Raw genomic sequence first — 13,942 nt, forward strand, 5'->3', positions numbered from 1 at the left:
CGAGAATACTTTCGAAACGTGCTGTGTACAAGTGGCCTGAATTGCTCACAGCACAAGGTAGCTGTTTTTCCCCTCTGCATTTGGCAGAATGCAAAAATATGTCTCAATTCACATGTGAAGATGTGAGTCCCAAGGCAGACTCCACCCAACGTTCTTGAAAAACAGTCCAGCTTTCCATGAGTGTTTGCACAGGGTTAATGCAATCTGTGGTAAGAAATGAAGAAGCCTTTCTGGCCAGTGGTGAGCTTCATCCCAGACAGCAGTTTGCAGTTCCCATTTCACTTGTGTGTTGTTTATATTACGCAGGATTTATTTGGACCTGGCATTAGTGGAGAGTGTTTCCAAAGGAAAGGTAATTTAACGTAGGGCAAAATGGGCTTGTGAAACCAATTAGGAAATCATTAAAATCTGTTAAAATGGCTGGAATTATCCTGTTCCTTTTAAAAAACACTTTGATAAAGGTTGCAGTTCCTGCCAGGAAGCATTCCCTCCTGACACTGTTCCTCCCGGCCCTGGCATCCAGCCCTGGCCGCGTGCCCTTCCTCAAAGCAGTGTGTTCTTTTCTCTGTTGTAACACTAACCACATGGCATTGTGATCATCTGGTTCTCTGTTTCCCCCACCAGCCGGTGAACTCCTTGAGAGTAGGAACTGGCCTCATGCACACTAAAGCCCTAGTCTGTAGCACAGTGTCGGGCACTTAGTAGGTGCTCAGAAGGTGTGGCAATGTTGACTGATCTCACGGCCAAACTCTGATCTGATGTTTGGACCCAGAATGTAGGAGTCAAAGAGAACCTTGAGCGTCACCCTGAGCCAGCCCCTCCTCTCTAAAGAGGGAGACTCAGAAACCCTGCAAGGTTCTGCATCTCGGCTGACCCCAACATCTGTCCCCTGCCCTCGACCACAGCCTAGACGCTGCGTGGGAAACTTGCAGCCAGGCAGAACTCGGCTGACCACAAGAGGCCAGCTCAGAAGTGGGATGATGCCACGTCTTCTGACCAGTGCCAGGGAGGCGTTTTCAGCGTCACAGTGAAAACAAGAGCGGGACGGATTGCACCCCACGTGCCAGGGACTGTGCTAAATGCTTGACGCGTACTTTCCCATCTGATGCCCACAGCAGCCCCTTAGAGGAGCGACCGTGGCTGTCCCTGGTTCACTGACCGGGTAACTGCATCATCCCCATTTCCTGAAGCTGAGAGAGGCCTAAGGCTTTGCGGAATCGGGTGCGGGAGTCAGGGCTCACTGGAGCCCTTAGTCACCGTCAGGCCGCCCTGTCCCCTTGGACTTCTCCTCGGTGTTGGCTCCAGGCACCATGACCATTTTCCCTTTAAAGCATTCTTTCCTGGAACCAGTTTTACCACTCAGTGACTCACTGTGAGGCCTTCAGAGTGACACCTATGTCCCTGACGTCCAAAGTCTTGTCACCACCATTTCAAAAAAAAAAAAAGTGTGCGCCTTCCTAAATTGAGCGGTAGCCTACAGTGCTCAGCTGATGTGCTCGGGAAAATTCTCTCCTAAGGATGCAAGTGCCTTCTTTGCTCCACGTACTGTGGCTGTGGGCCACTTTCTGAAAGACCCCCATGGGGGCCGGTGTGATGCAGGGGGACGGGAGGGAGAGCTCGGCCAACCTGTAGCAGAAAGTTCTTTTGTTCTTCTATCAAAAATATTTGCCCTTTGTATCCTGCATCCTTTCCTCACTATCCAGATTCTTACTTGGATGAGCTGCACCAAAACAGATTCTTTATTGCTAATTCAATTTCATCTCTAGTGATCGGTTTGTTCAAGTGGTCAGTTTCTTCTTAGTTCACTCTTAGTGGACTGCATGGTTCCAGAAACTTGTCCATCTCCTCTAGGTTATCCATTTTGGTTCCATATAGTTTTTCATAGTATTCTCATATGGTAGTCTGTATTTTTATGTTATTTGTTGTACAAAACAGATTCTTCGATGTGCTTTCAAGGGCGTATTCACTAGAACCAATTTCATGGATGGAATGAATGGCCCTGAAATTGGTGACCATTAGGTAGCCTTTGAGGTTTTTTGAAAAAGGGATTGAAGTATGGTCAAGGCTGTGCTTTGGCAAGATGAAAGTAGCCAGAGGGTAGACCACGGTCAGGGAGAGGAAAGGGTGGCAGGAGTAGATGCTGGGAGAAAGACCATTGAGCACCAGTAACGGGAGGGTCGTGTGAAGGCAGCATCAGGAGAGGGGACCGGGGGTCCATGACCAGGGGCAGTTGGAGAAAGGAGCAGCCTCTCCTGGGGAGGCAGTCACAGTCAGGGAGGCACATGGAAGCAGCCAGATCAGAGTCTGCAAGCGGTAGACAACCAAGGGTGCCTGTCTTCAGCTGCAGAGCACAGTTCCCAAGGACTGAGTAAGAAGGAACTTATTTGGGAACTGAGTAGTTTGAGAAAGGTGAGCAAGGGCAGGTGGAGGCTGATCTTCATGGGGGAAGAATATGGAGCAGCAAGTAGCAAGACACTGATGCTGGTGAGAGGTGACAGCAGAACACAGGTGCGGAGGCTACTGCGGAATGGTGAGTGATGATGTGGTGCACGATGAGTTGGCAAAATTTTAAGTCATGGAGGAGCGACTGGTGCCAGCCAGCCCCCAGCGTGCCCAGGACAGAAGTATTGTGTTGGGAAGCTGGAGTAACAGTGTAGCCCCAGAGCAGAGATGGGTCACAGGTGGACAGCTGGACACAGCCCTACTTTCTAGATGCTGGTTCTGCACTGGTGAGGAATTCTAGCTTCTAGAAACTGGAAATGGGGGCAAAACCAGCCAGTGGAACCTGTCTTGTCTCTCTGAACTTTTTATAACTGAAAGCTTAACATAGCAGTGAAATGCCTCAGCTAAGCCATGGAGAGGATGAGAGGTTCAGTGTTCTTTTGCTTCTCTTGGAAAATAGCCCATAGATTTCCAATGAAATCCCCCCTCCTCTGCCAGGGGAGATACCACGGACTCACGGTGTCGCAGTGGGTCAGGCCCTGGGTTGGGGGCTCAGGGCTCACTCCTCCCTTTACCCACGGTGAGACCGAGGCCTAGAGAGGGGCGGCTGCTCTGCCCCTTAATTCCTGTCTCCTGACGTCCCCTGCACCTCAGCGTGGCTTTATTGTTGCAGCCCCTTAGCTAACTATTTACAGATTACGATTTACTGGAAGTGAAGCTCTATCTTCTGAGTCCAAGTTTACACAGAAAATACTCATTTACAACTTTCCCTTTAAGCCAAAGAAGATGCATGTTAATTTTCATGACTTAATGGCGGTTACTTGGAAAGAAATGACACATCTCTGCCAAATGTTTTAGAATTAAACTTCTGCCACCATTGTGCTTTCTTCAATTTAGTAATCAGGGACAGCGTTCTAGAGTCTGAGTTTCAGTGCACCGTGCTCATAGTTCTGGTATTGTTGGAGAAGGAGATGCCACCTGGGAAAATTTCCCAGGTATGTGAAGCCCACATTTTTAAGTAGCAAAACACCACGTCCCAGCCTTTTTTTCTATCACCTTTTTATTATTATTACTATAAAAATCCCATCTTTATTAAAGAAAGTTAGATCTATAACATGGAAAATAAAGCAAAATTCACCTGTACACCTATTTATCAAAAATTTTAATAAGTTATGAAGTAAAAAGGAAGTCTCCCTTTTAACCCCAGTTCCACCCCCAAGAGCCAGGTGATAACACCCCAGTGCTTCTTATTCTAGACACTCTTCTATATGTTAAAAAAAAAAAAGTTGTACATATGTTTTATTACACAGCCTGTCTTTTGTTAGCTTTTCATGGATGTCATAAATGTTTCCAAGTTAGTATATAGAGTGCTACTTCATTCTTTTAAACAGCTGTGTAATATTCCATTAGCTATTCTCCAAATGAGAACATTAGGATTGTTTTCAGCTTGGGGCTCTTGCAGAGGACACCACAGTGGACGTCCTTGCACACAATTCTTCAGCCGTGAATGCTGGTTTTTCTGCAGGGCAGTCTCAGGAGTGGGAGAGGATGCTACAAGTACAGTCCAATCAACATCACCAAATTACCCTGCGAGGCAGGATGTGAGTGTGTCTGTTTTCCCACACCCCTGCCAACTCTGGGCATTTTCACTCTTTTGTAAGTTTTGCCAATCTGGTAGTTTGCATCAGGGAAATTACATATTTTAAATTGGATTTTCTCCATTAGTGATGTTGTGCGTCTTTCCTGGGTGTGTTTACTATTTGTATGTCACTGTGAGTTGCTTGTTCACAGTATGTGCCCATTTCCCTGCAGGGGTAATTTGTGCTTTTCTCATTTGCTTATCGAAGGTCTTTACAATATTGTGAATATTAATCTGTTGTCTATTATAGGTTGCAAATAACTTTCTTCTGGCCAGTGGTTTATCTTCTAATTTTGTTTGCATTATCTTTCATCGCATGGAATTTTTGTCTGCTTAAATGAGAAATGAGGGACCCAGAACACGGCTCATCCTTCCCTGATGACTCAGGGCTGGCATGACAAAGGTCCAGGGCCAGACAGGAATTGAGAGGACCATTCGAAGATGTCCACAGGGCTGTTCAGCCCACGGCTGCCCCCGCTGCGGCCGCTGTTTTGTTGGGTGTCTGTTAGGGTTGTTGCTTATTTCCTTTTATGCTCTGTAGGGATTCGCTGTCCTCAAACTCCCCTGCTGGCCACTGACCCTTGTTTCTCTCCACATGCCTGTTTTTATACTGTCCCATCCTGTCACAAATCGCTGTTTCTCATCCTTCATGGCCTAGACAACCGAACAGCGTGACTCGTCAGTGTCGTGGGTGAAAGGAAATAAAATAGCCTGGGGGCTGGGGAGTGGCAGCCTTCCCCTAGAGCACAGCGCCTGGCTGTGGTGCGTGGCCTCCGGGACGTCTGCGAGGGCTGCACAGAGACCATGTTCTGGTTAGCAGACACTGATAAACGGATGACTTCCAGACGGATGAGGTGCTCTTTGTAGGCTTTTCTCTTACATGAGGAACCAGTACTTGGAGCCTCTGCCCTGACTGCATGGGACTCAGCGCCTTGATGCTATATAAGATGTAACTGTGCCAGACTTGTGAAGGCACCACCCTCCTCTCTCCTGCTCCCAGCGCCATCCTCGGAGACATCTTTCCCCAGACTCTGCCGGTCCCACCAAACAGACACACCCAATTCTAATGACTCCCTCTCCACAAAGCCTTCACCAGCATTCCACCAACAACTTCCCAGCCAAGTGATTTGTGTCACGTTGTGCTTTCTGTTATAGTGTTTTTGCATCTACCTGTCTGCCCTGCTTACCCACGAACCTAGAAGGCAAGGACCAGATCATACATGCTTGTGTATTGTTTAAGCTACTGAACGCAGGGCTTAGAGCATCGGGGGGGCTGGTGAGTGTTGTGTGACTACATTTCTCTTTGTATCTGTGACTTATGCACCTGCGGTACCTACCCAGAAGGTACCCAGATTTACCAATAGCACTGTTTAAAGTTTTTACTTAATTATTACTATTGAAAGAATTTATACAACTCTATAATAAAACACTAAGTTAAGAAAACAGAGACCGCAAGTAGGTTTTATTTTATGACTCATGTTGATGAACTGTTTTGTGTCTTCCTCAGTAATTAGTGGGGGACACGCTGTGATCAATTAAGGACACTTGTCATGGGTACAGGAAGGGGCCCTCACAGTTCACGTGCTGTATTTGTGTCATGGCCAACTTATTGGAAAAGCCAAGAGTGAACACAGAGTATTCACAGAGGTGTTATGGTTTGAATCGTGTCCCCCTGCAGAATGTATGTGCTGAAGCCCTAACCCCCAGAATTTCAGAATGTGACCTCATTTGGAAAGAGTCTTGGCAGATGTAATTAGGTTAAAATGAGGTAGTGTGGGCCCCTGATCCAGTAAGACTGGTGTCCTTATAAAAGGGTAAACCAGCTGCAGTGTTTGTACAAAGGAACCTCTCCTGGCTAATTTCTGGAGAAGGGTGGAAACAGACTATTTTGTAAGTAACAACCATGGCCCCATTCCATATCAGGACTTAGGGGATGTGGCCAGAAGGGTGTTTACAGGAAAGCTGTGGCTTGAAATGCTTTTCTTATTAAATGTGGGAAAACCAGGAATTTAACTTATGAATTAAGAATTTAACTTAGGCAAATAGAACTTATTTAATTTATAAGCATAGAAAAAGAATAAGAAAATACCATGAGCCAACTATAAGGATAGGATTAATGAAAAAATTAAAATGAGAAACATTAAGTTAAAAAACAAAAGTGTTACCCTATTGAAAAATAGTTATTCATCAATACTGGTCAAAAAGAAAACCTCTGACATGTCTAATTCTCATTTAAAAAAAAAAAGAAAGAAAATTAATGCATGTTAAGAGTGAAGAGATTTATCACAGCAAGTTTAAAAACTTACAAACATAATGTGCATGATTTAGATTTATACATGTTAAAATCTTTGGGAAGAAAGCTAATTTCTGGGGAAAGTGAATCAAAGAAAGTTTTGGGGTTTTTTTTCTAAATGAGGCAAGAAATTGAAAAAAGCTGACAGGAAACTATATTCAGTATCTTGTAGTAATCTATAATGAAAAAGCATATGAAAAGAAATATGTGTGTATATATGTATGACTGAAACATTATGCTGTACACCAGACATTGACACAACATTGTGTATACTACAATTAAAAATAAATAAATAAATAAAATTAAAAAGTAAAGAAAAAGCTGACAAAGCACTGCTCTCCCAATGGTGCTGGGGCTAGAGGTTTTATGGGCAAATTATTTAAACAGAGCATAGGAAGAGATAGCAAGTGTACTGCTTTGTTTCTTAAAGTTCACATGGCTTTGGTACAAAACCTGACAGGCATTTCGAAAAAGAAAACTATAAACCCAGGGTCATTTATGAATATGCAGATGCTAAATACAGCATTAGCAAGGCAAATTAATAGTTCTACACATGCATATGAATTACAAGACTACTTGAGTGGTTTAACATTAGGAAATCTGCTAATATAATTAAAGGAGGAAAGCTAATTAATTTTAGTTCTTATTTTGTTTAGTAAAGAAATGTCTTTGTAAACCAATAATAGAAATATATTTCCTTAACGTAGACAAAACAAATATCTGAAACCAATAATCAGTACCTTACAGAATGGTGAAATATTAGAAGGGTTCTAATTAAAACGAGGACTATGAGAGAAATGCTCGCTGTCACCGCTATAAACCAGCATTGTTTTGGAATCTCTACTCCAGGCAATAAAATAAGAAAAGGAAATAAAGCATAATTACTTGAAAGGAAGAAAAGAAAGAAAAGGAAGATAGAATTAACGTTAATTGTGATGATATGCTTACCTGAAAAAACAAATCCAATCTACTGAAAATCTTTTAGAAAATTGAGTACAAAGCCATTTAGGAAATACCAAAAAAAAAATCAGTAACACATTAAAAGATACAATATGAAAAATACTCATGTACAAAAATAGCCACAATTTAAAATACATGTAAATAATATTAACATGAAATACATAAGATTTCTTTACTTAAACTACAAAATAATACTGAGGGATATGAATGTAGCTAATATATGAATTATATATGAATATGGCTAAGCAGAGAGCTGTGTATTCTTTGATATGAAGACTTAGTATTACAAAGAAAATTTCAGTTTTTTCTGACCAGTCTATGATACTGTTTCAACAATTGTCCCAATGGGATTTCTTTTACATGAAAATTAATTCTGAAGTTCATTTGGTCAAATTAATATAAAAGTAGCTAATAAGATTTTGATTAACAGAGTACGGGGAAGTAATTACCTTACCATATGTGAAAATATTCTTTAAAGCCTAGGTAATTAAGATGTGATAAATGAATTTTACAAATCAAATTATTGAACAAACACGAAAGACCTAAAACAGGCCGAAGACACGAGAGGCCCTTAGAGATGTGGTCTGTGAGGAAGAAGGCGTTTTCAGTTAATGGGACAGAAAAAAATTAGTACGAAGCTTGAGGACCACTGGCTAACCACTTGGAAAAACATGAAGTAGAAAATATCAAGGACAAATTTCAGATTTATTAAAGGTGAATATGAAACTGTAAAAATGCTGCATGGAAATATAGGTGAATATTTTACATGTTCTGAGGGGAGAGGTTGTGCTTTTCACAGAATGACCCCCAAAGGCAAAAACCACAGAGTAAAAACGACAGTTTTGATTATCTTTACTTTAATAATACTCTCTATAAAAATAAATAAATAAAATACTTTAAAGAAAACAAAAAGTAATTTATGAACACTTTACTCTTAAAAAGAGTTACTCACGAGACACATACATATTAATATACGATGAGAATTTAAAAATTAATGAGGAGAAAAACCCAAAACAGATCTTTTATATGATAAGAGCATGTACAGGCTGTCCAAAAAAGAGCAAGTGGAAAACGAATACATGCTCAAATAAAGTCAAAGGAAAGCAAATATAACCCATAGTGAAGTGCCACATGTACTCTCTGAGCTGGCCATTTCACTCCCAGGGCTTCTATGCTAAATAAGTCATTGATACACTCGAAGATTTTATCTAGAAGGATGCATACAATTGTATTTCTTATATGAGTGAAAAAACTGAAAAAAACTAAATGCATATGAATCAGAGATATAAGGTCTAACGCCGTCTATTGAGATGTGCAGTGAACAAATCGGTGAGTGGGGACATGGATCAGTGAGTTAAATCTTCTAGCACTCTGACTTCCTTCTCAAGTAATTTTTGGATCTCCAGTCTGTGACAGTACATGCTGTCCCATTCATGAGCACGGTAGCCCGTAGTGGCCTCTCCCAGACTGGATGTGGAGACATCACACGGATCTCAGTTTTCAGGCAGGCTTAGATGGAGGTCCAGCGTGGCTCCAGGGACCCTTACTTCTGTTTTATACATTGTCAGAGGCATATACCTGCTAGAGAACTTTCCATTAAGTGAAACAAGAATATGGATCCTGCCCCCAGCAGGATTTAAAAACCATCCAAGACACAAACAACGTTGAACGTAGATCTTTAAATTTAAAATGTATTTCTTCTAAGCAGCATATGGTTGGGTCTTGCTTGTGTATTCAGTGTGACAAACTAAGCCATTTAATAGGGACATTTAGACAATTTATATTTAATGTGATTATTGATATGGTTAGTTCATGTTATTTGTTTTCTATTTTCCCATTTGTTCTTTGTTTCCTTTTTCTTTTTTTCTTTTCCTACCTTCTTTTGGAATTTTTTTCTTTTAATGATTTCGTATTTTATCTCCTTTCTTGAATGATAAGCTGTAACTGGTTTGGTATCTTAGTGGTTGCTTTAGGACTCATAATATGCAGTTAACCTATTGCAGTCTGTCTTCAAGCAATATGATACCACTTCACGTGCAGTTATAGAATCTCACAATCGTATGCATCCAGTTTTCTCCTCCAAACCTTTATGTTACTGATTTATTTAATAAGAAAATAATCTTACATTCTTACTTGTATAGCTGCCATTTCCAGTTATTTTCATTTCTTTCTGTGGATCTATACTTTGATCTGGTGTTATCTCTCTTCTGCCTTAAAGATGGTTTTAACATTTCTAATAATGATGATCTGCTGCTGCTGAATTATTTTGGCTTTTATATGTCTGAAAAAGCCTTTATTTCACCTTTGTTTTTGAAAGACATTTTTAGTACAGAATTCTAAGTTGACACTTTTTTTCTTTTAATACTTTAACATGTTACCTTCTCACTTAAGCTGTTTCTGAAAGTAAATCAACTGTCATGTATCTGTGTTCCTTTGTATGTAAACGTATCTTTATTTCCCTCTAGATTCTTTGCAGATTTTCTCTTTATCACTGGTTTTGAGATATTTATGATGTGTCCTGGTATAATTTTCATGTTTCTTGTGCTTGGAGTATGTTAGACTTCTTATATCTGCAGATTTATGCTTAGCAACAAATTTGGAAATTTTTCAGCCATTATTTCTTCAAATATTTTTTCTATTTCCCTTCTTTCTCTTCTCCTTCAGAGACCCCAACTGCACATAATTAGGCCACTTGAAGTTTCCCACAACTCACTGATGCTCATTTTAAGAAAATTCTTATTTTTCTGTGTTTTTAATTTTGGATTGTTTCCATGGCTATTTCTTCAAGTTCACTAATCTTTTCTTCTACTGTGCCACTAATATGATCCAGGACACTTTTTGCCTCAGATATCATAGTTTTCATCCTTAAAAGTTTGATTTTGGCTCTATTTAATTGTTTGATCATATGAAGTACAGTTATTAACAGTTTTAATGTCTTTATTTGCTAATTCCAACATCTTTATCAGTTCTGAGTGAGTTTTGACTGGTTGATTTTTTTTCCTTATTATGGGTTGTATTTTCCCGTTCCAATACATACATGCCTGGCAATTTTTTGTTTGATGCCAGTCATTGTGCAATTTAAACTGCTGGCTTGGAAACTCTCTTAGGGCAGGAATTTGGAGCAGTCATAAGTCTTAACTTACTTGTTTCCCATCTCTCAAGGATTGCATTTATTCATTGCCTGATAACCAGTGTCTTGAAGACCATTGTTTATTATGTCTTGTTTCTTGTTTATTTGTTTTTGGCCAGAAGGTAAATTTGATCTCTATTATTCCATCTCAGCTAGAAATATAACTCCCCTGTGATTTTTTTTAAATACAAAATCAAGGGCTCTTTGATTATGGAGAGCTGTTACCGCAACTCACTCCTTTCTTCCTGAAAGTCCTCCTTTTGGTGCCAGTAAGCCAGCTTCCATGGTCCCCAAAATAGAGGAGGTGAGAGGATCAGTAATGATCACACCTAGTGCATTGTGGGTAACACATTTTAGGGGAGTACGGGCAATCAGAACACGTTCAGAAGAGTGACCAGGGTGTAAGAAGACTTAAAACCATTTTTGTGGGAAGAACAGTTAAATGACACAAGAATGTCTGGCCCAGAGAGGAACAGACTCGGGAACACAGCATGCTCTTCCCTTGTCTGAAGGACGTGCCACAGAAGAGTGTTTGACCCCAAGGGCAAGTCTAGGAACTTCAGGTCTCAAGGAGACAGACTGAGTCTTTTGGGAATGTAGTGATCGCCCCACAGTTGGAGAAGTTCAAGCAGAAATGAGTGGGCGTGTGATTCAAGTGTTTGGGGGCTTGGACTCAGTGACACCTCCCATCCTGAAATGCAGTTGTGATTATGGAATCATCTCTGTCCATCACAGATCTGGGTAGCCCTTGTCCATCTACAGAGCAGGAAAGAACCTTCTTCCTCATTGCTTAGCGACCCTGACTGTTAGCTCTGTGCTTTCAGCCGTCTGTATGCGCTGTTGCCCAGCCAGACTCATCATTCTGGTATCAGGCAGATGGTATGGTCCCCTTGAGAGAATAAGGCTTTTAATTCCCAAGGAGTGGGAAACCGAACGTCCTTAAAGGCACATGTGGGCTGTTCATGTGAGAACTGCCTGGTGTTTGGTGTTTGGAGGAACGGCAGTTAATTTAGCATGGTTCAGAATCGTGAAGGACCATATGTGCCCGACTGGAGGCTTTTGACTTACGGAGACAACAGGACGGAGAGGAGCAGACGGATGGCAAAGACAGTTGTGATGCTGAGCAGCCAGGTCCGGTGACCACCGGTGTGTCGGAGGCAAGAGGAGAGGGAGAGTGGAGGATGGTGATAGGAGTTCTAGCTTGAGATACTGAGTCACTGGTATATCGACTGCTTTCTAACAGAGAATGACGCCAGAAAGCCGAAGCACGGAGAGAATTATTGGATAGAGATTAATAGCTCAAACCAATCAGACCAGTCTTTCATGGGTCAGGGGACCAAATCTGGAAAATGGACAGAAACCTAGGTGGCTTTAGCAGGCCACTGCCCACTGAAACTGGTTGAAGCACGGAGACTACCAGCAGCGGCGGCCTGGCCAGGATACTGGACGCTGCTCTGCTGAGGAGCTCCAGCCACCCCTACCCCCTGGAAGGATGGAGAGGTAAAATCTGGCTTCTCTGACTTCCAGAGCCGGGGCTGGGGTCTTATCCTCTACCAGGAAGCTCGAGCAGGGGGATTCCCTCCAAATATGATGTGGGATCTGGCTGCTTGTCAGCCCAAGTAAGTGACATATTCACCGCGGGTAGTGATGTTTCTATAGAGATCGGGATGTATACTAAGAAGTGATTGAGTTTGGCTGCAGGTAACAGAAAACCCAAAATAAGTGTGCCTTAAACAAAGTAATTTTATGTAGTTTCCTCTGAGACAGAGAACCCTAAAGGTAGGCAGTCTACGGTTGGTACAGTGGCTCTGTGATGTAATTAGGGACTCACTCCCCTAGCTTTCTGCTCTGCAGTCCTTACTCTGTGACCATGGCCTTCCTGCCTTCAAGACGGCTGCTGAAACTCCACCATCACGTTCGCATTTCACTGCAAGAAGGAACTTTCCTGAAAGCCCCGCTCACTGACTTCTGCTTACATTTCATAGGCCAGGGCTGCGTCACCTGACCCACCTCTGACTCTCACAGAGAGGAGACACTGCCGCTCTGAATAACTCAGGGTCTTTCAGCATGAAAGAGGGAGAGGATGCAGGGCTGGTCACTAGCTGTCTTTTCCACAGGACAGAAGAAAGAGGAGCAGGTGTGGGTGGGAAGACTTGAGCAATGGTGAGTTTGAAGAGCCTGTGAGAGTGAGGTAGATATTTTTTGCAGGCAAGTGGAGTCAGGGTCTGGAATTCCAGAGGAAAATCTAGACTGGAGACATCGTCTTGTGTCTCCCTATTATGTGGTCATCAATAGAGGCAATGGGGAGAGGATGAAAAACAGTTGAGGGTGAGAGGACCATCCTCAAACTCCGAGGAATGGCAACAGCCAAAGCAGCAGTTCCCAAGGTTGGTCTGTGGACCTTGAGAGTCCCTGAGATGACTTCAGGGACCCTCACAGGTAAAACTATTTTCCTAACAGCACGAAGATGTTATTTGCCATTTTCACTATGTCGGTATTTGCACTGATGGGTGAGAACTGCCATTAGCGTTAGCATCACCTGTCCTAGTAGTCATTGTCTTCTTTATCACCATGCACCTGCAAGACAAAGTAATTTCAGAATTTAAAAACACTGGTTTCACTTGAGAATGCTCTTGATACGTGTATCTACACCTCCAATTCTTAAGAAAACGGGTATTGCAAGATTATTCTTTGGAGCCTTGTTTGTAGTCGCAAAACATTGGAAACACCTAAATGTTCATACGTAGGAAAGTGGCTGTATTCAGTCTTGGTTAATCTGCATAATACAGCAATATGCAGTTCTAAAAAAGAACGAGGAAGATCTCTATGAATGTTTGTGCAGCGAATTCCAGGACATACTGTCAAGTGAAACAAGCAAAGCCTAAAAGAGTCCCTACCGTGCACGGCTCTTCATAGAAGAAGAGGTAAAAGAATACACACGTACATGCCCACTTGTGCAAAAGAAGCACAGCAAGGATACAGCAGACGCCCGAGAGGCTGGTTCCCTGTGGGAGTGGATGCGAAAGGGCTGGGAAGCAGAGGGGAATACAAAGAGGGTGGTGGGGATGAGGAGGGAGTGACATTTCTCTGGCTCTTGGAACCGCGGCCATGTTAACGCTCCTTTGACGGTCTGTACTGATGGGCTGTCACTGCACTTGTGTGATGTTATCCCTGTGAACCTTTGGTCTGACCTGGTGTGAAAATATTTATGTTAAGTGTTATGCAGTATAAAAGGGAATTCTCTACTTAACGGCACTTGCCTAGGAGATACCAGAGTGGAAGGCTTATTTCACTGCAACAGGTCTAACCAACTAAGCTGCTCAAGAACCTTGTACCCTGAGCAACCCTGAGCCAGACCCTCACTGGACAACACAGCAGACACTTTTCTGACCAAAGAACGAGGGTTGTTTTAACCAATTACTTCCTACCCAGAGCACTGGTTTTCAGTGCTTAATCAACATTACTATCATTAATTTCT

General features: G+C 42.3%; 1 protein-coding gene across 1 annotated transcript in view; it reads left to right on the plus strand.

The window, feature by feature from the left end:
- ARNT2 (aryl hydrocarbon receptor nuclear translocator 2) overlaps positions 1–13,942 on the plus strand; it is a 163,904-nt gene that overhangs the window by 107,940 nt on the left and 42,022 nt on the right. The gene's annotated exons all lie outside the window — the stretch shown is intronic.

Source organism: Camelus ferus, chromosome 27, assembly GCF_009834535.1.
Source record: "Camelus ferus isolate YT-003-E chromosome 27, BCGSAC_Cfer_1.0, whole genome shotgun sequence".
In the NCBI taxonomy this organism is placed as follows: domain Eukaryota; kingdom Metazoa; phylum Chordata; class Mammalia; order Artiodactyla; family Camelidae; genus Camelus; species Camelus ferus.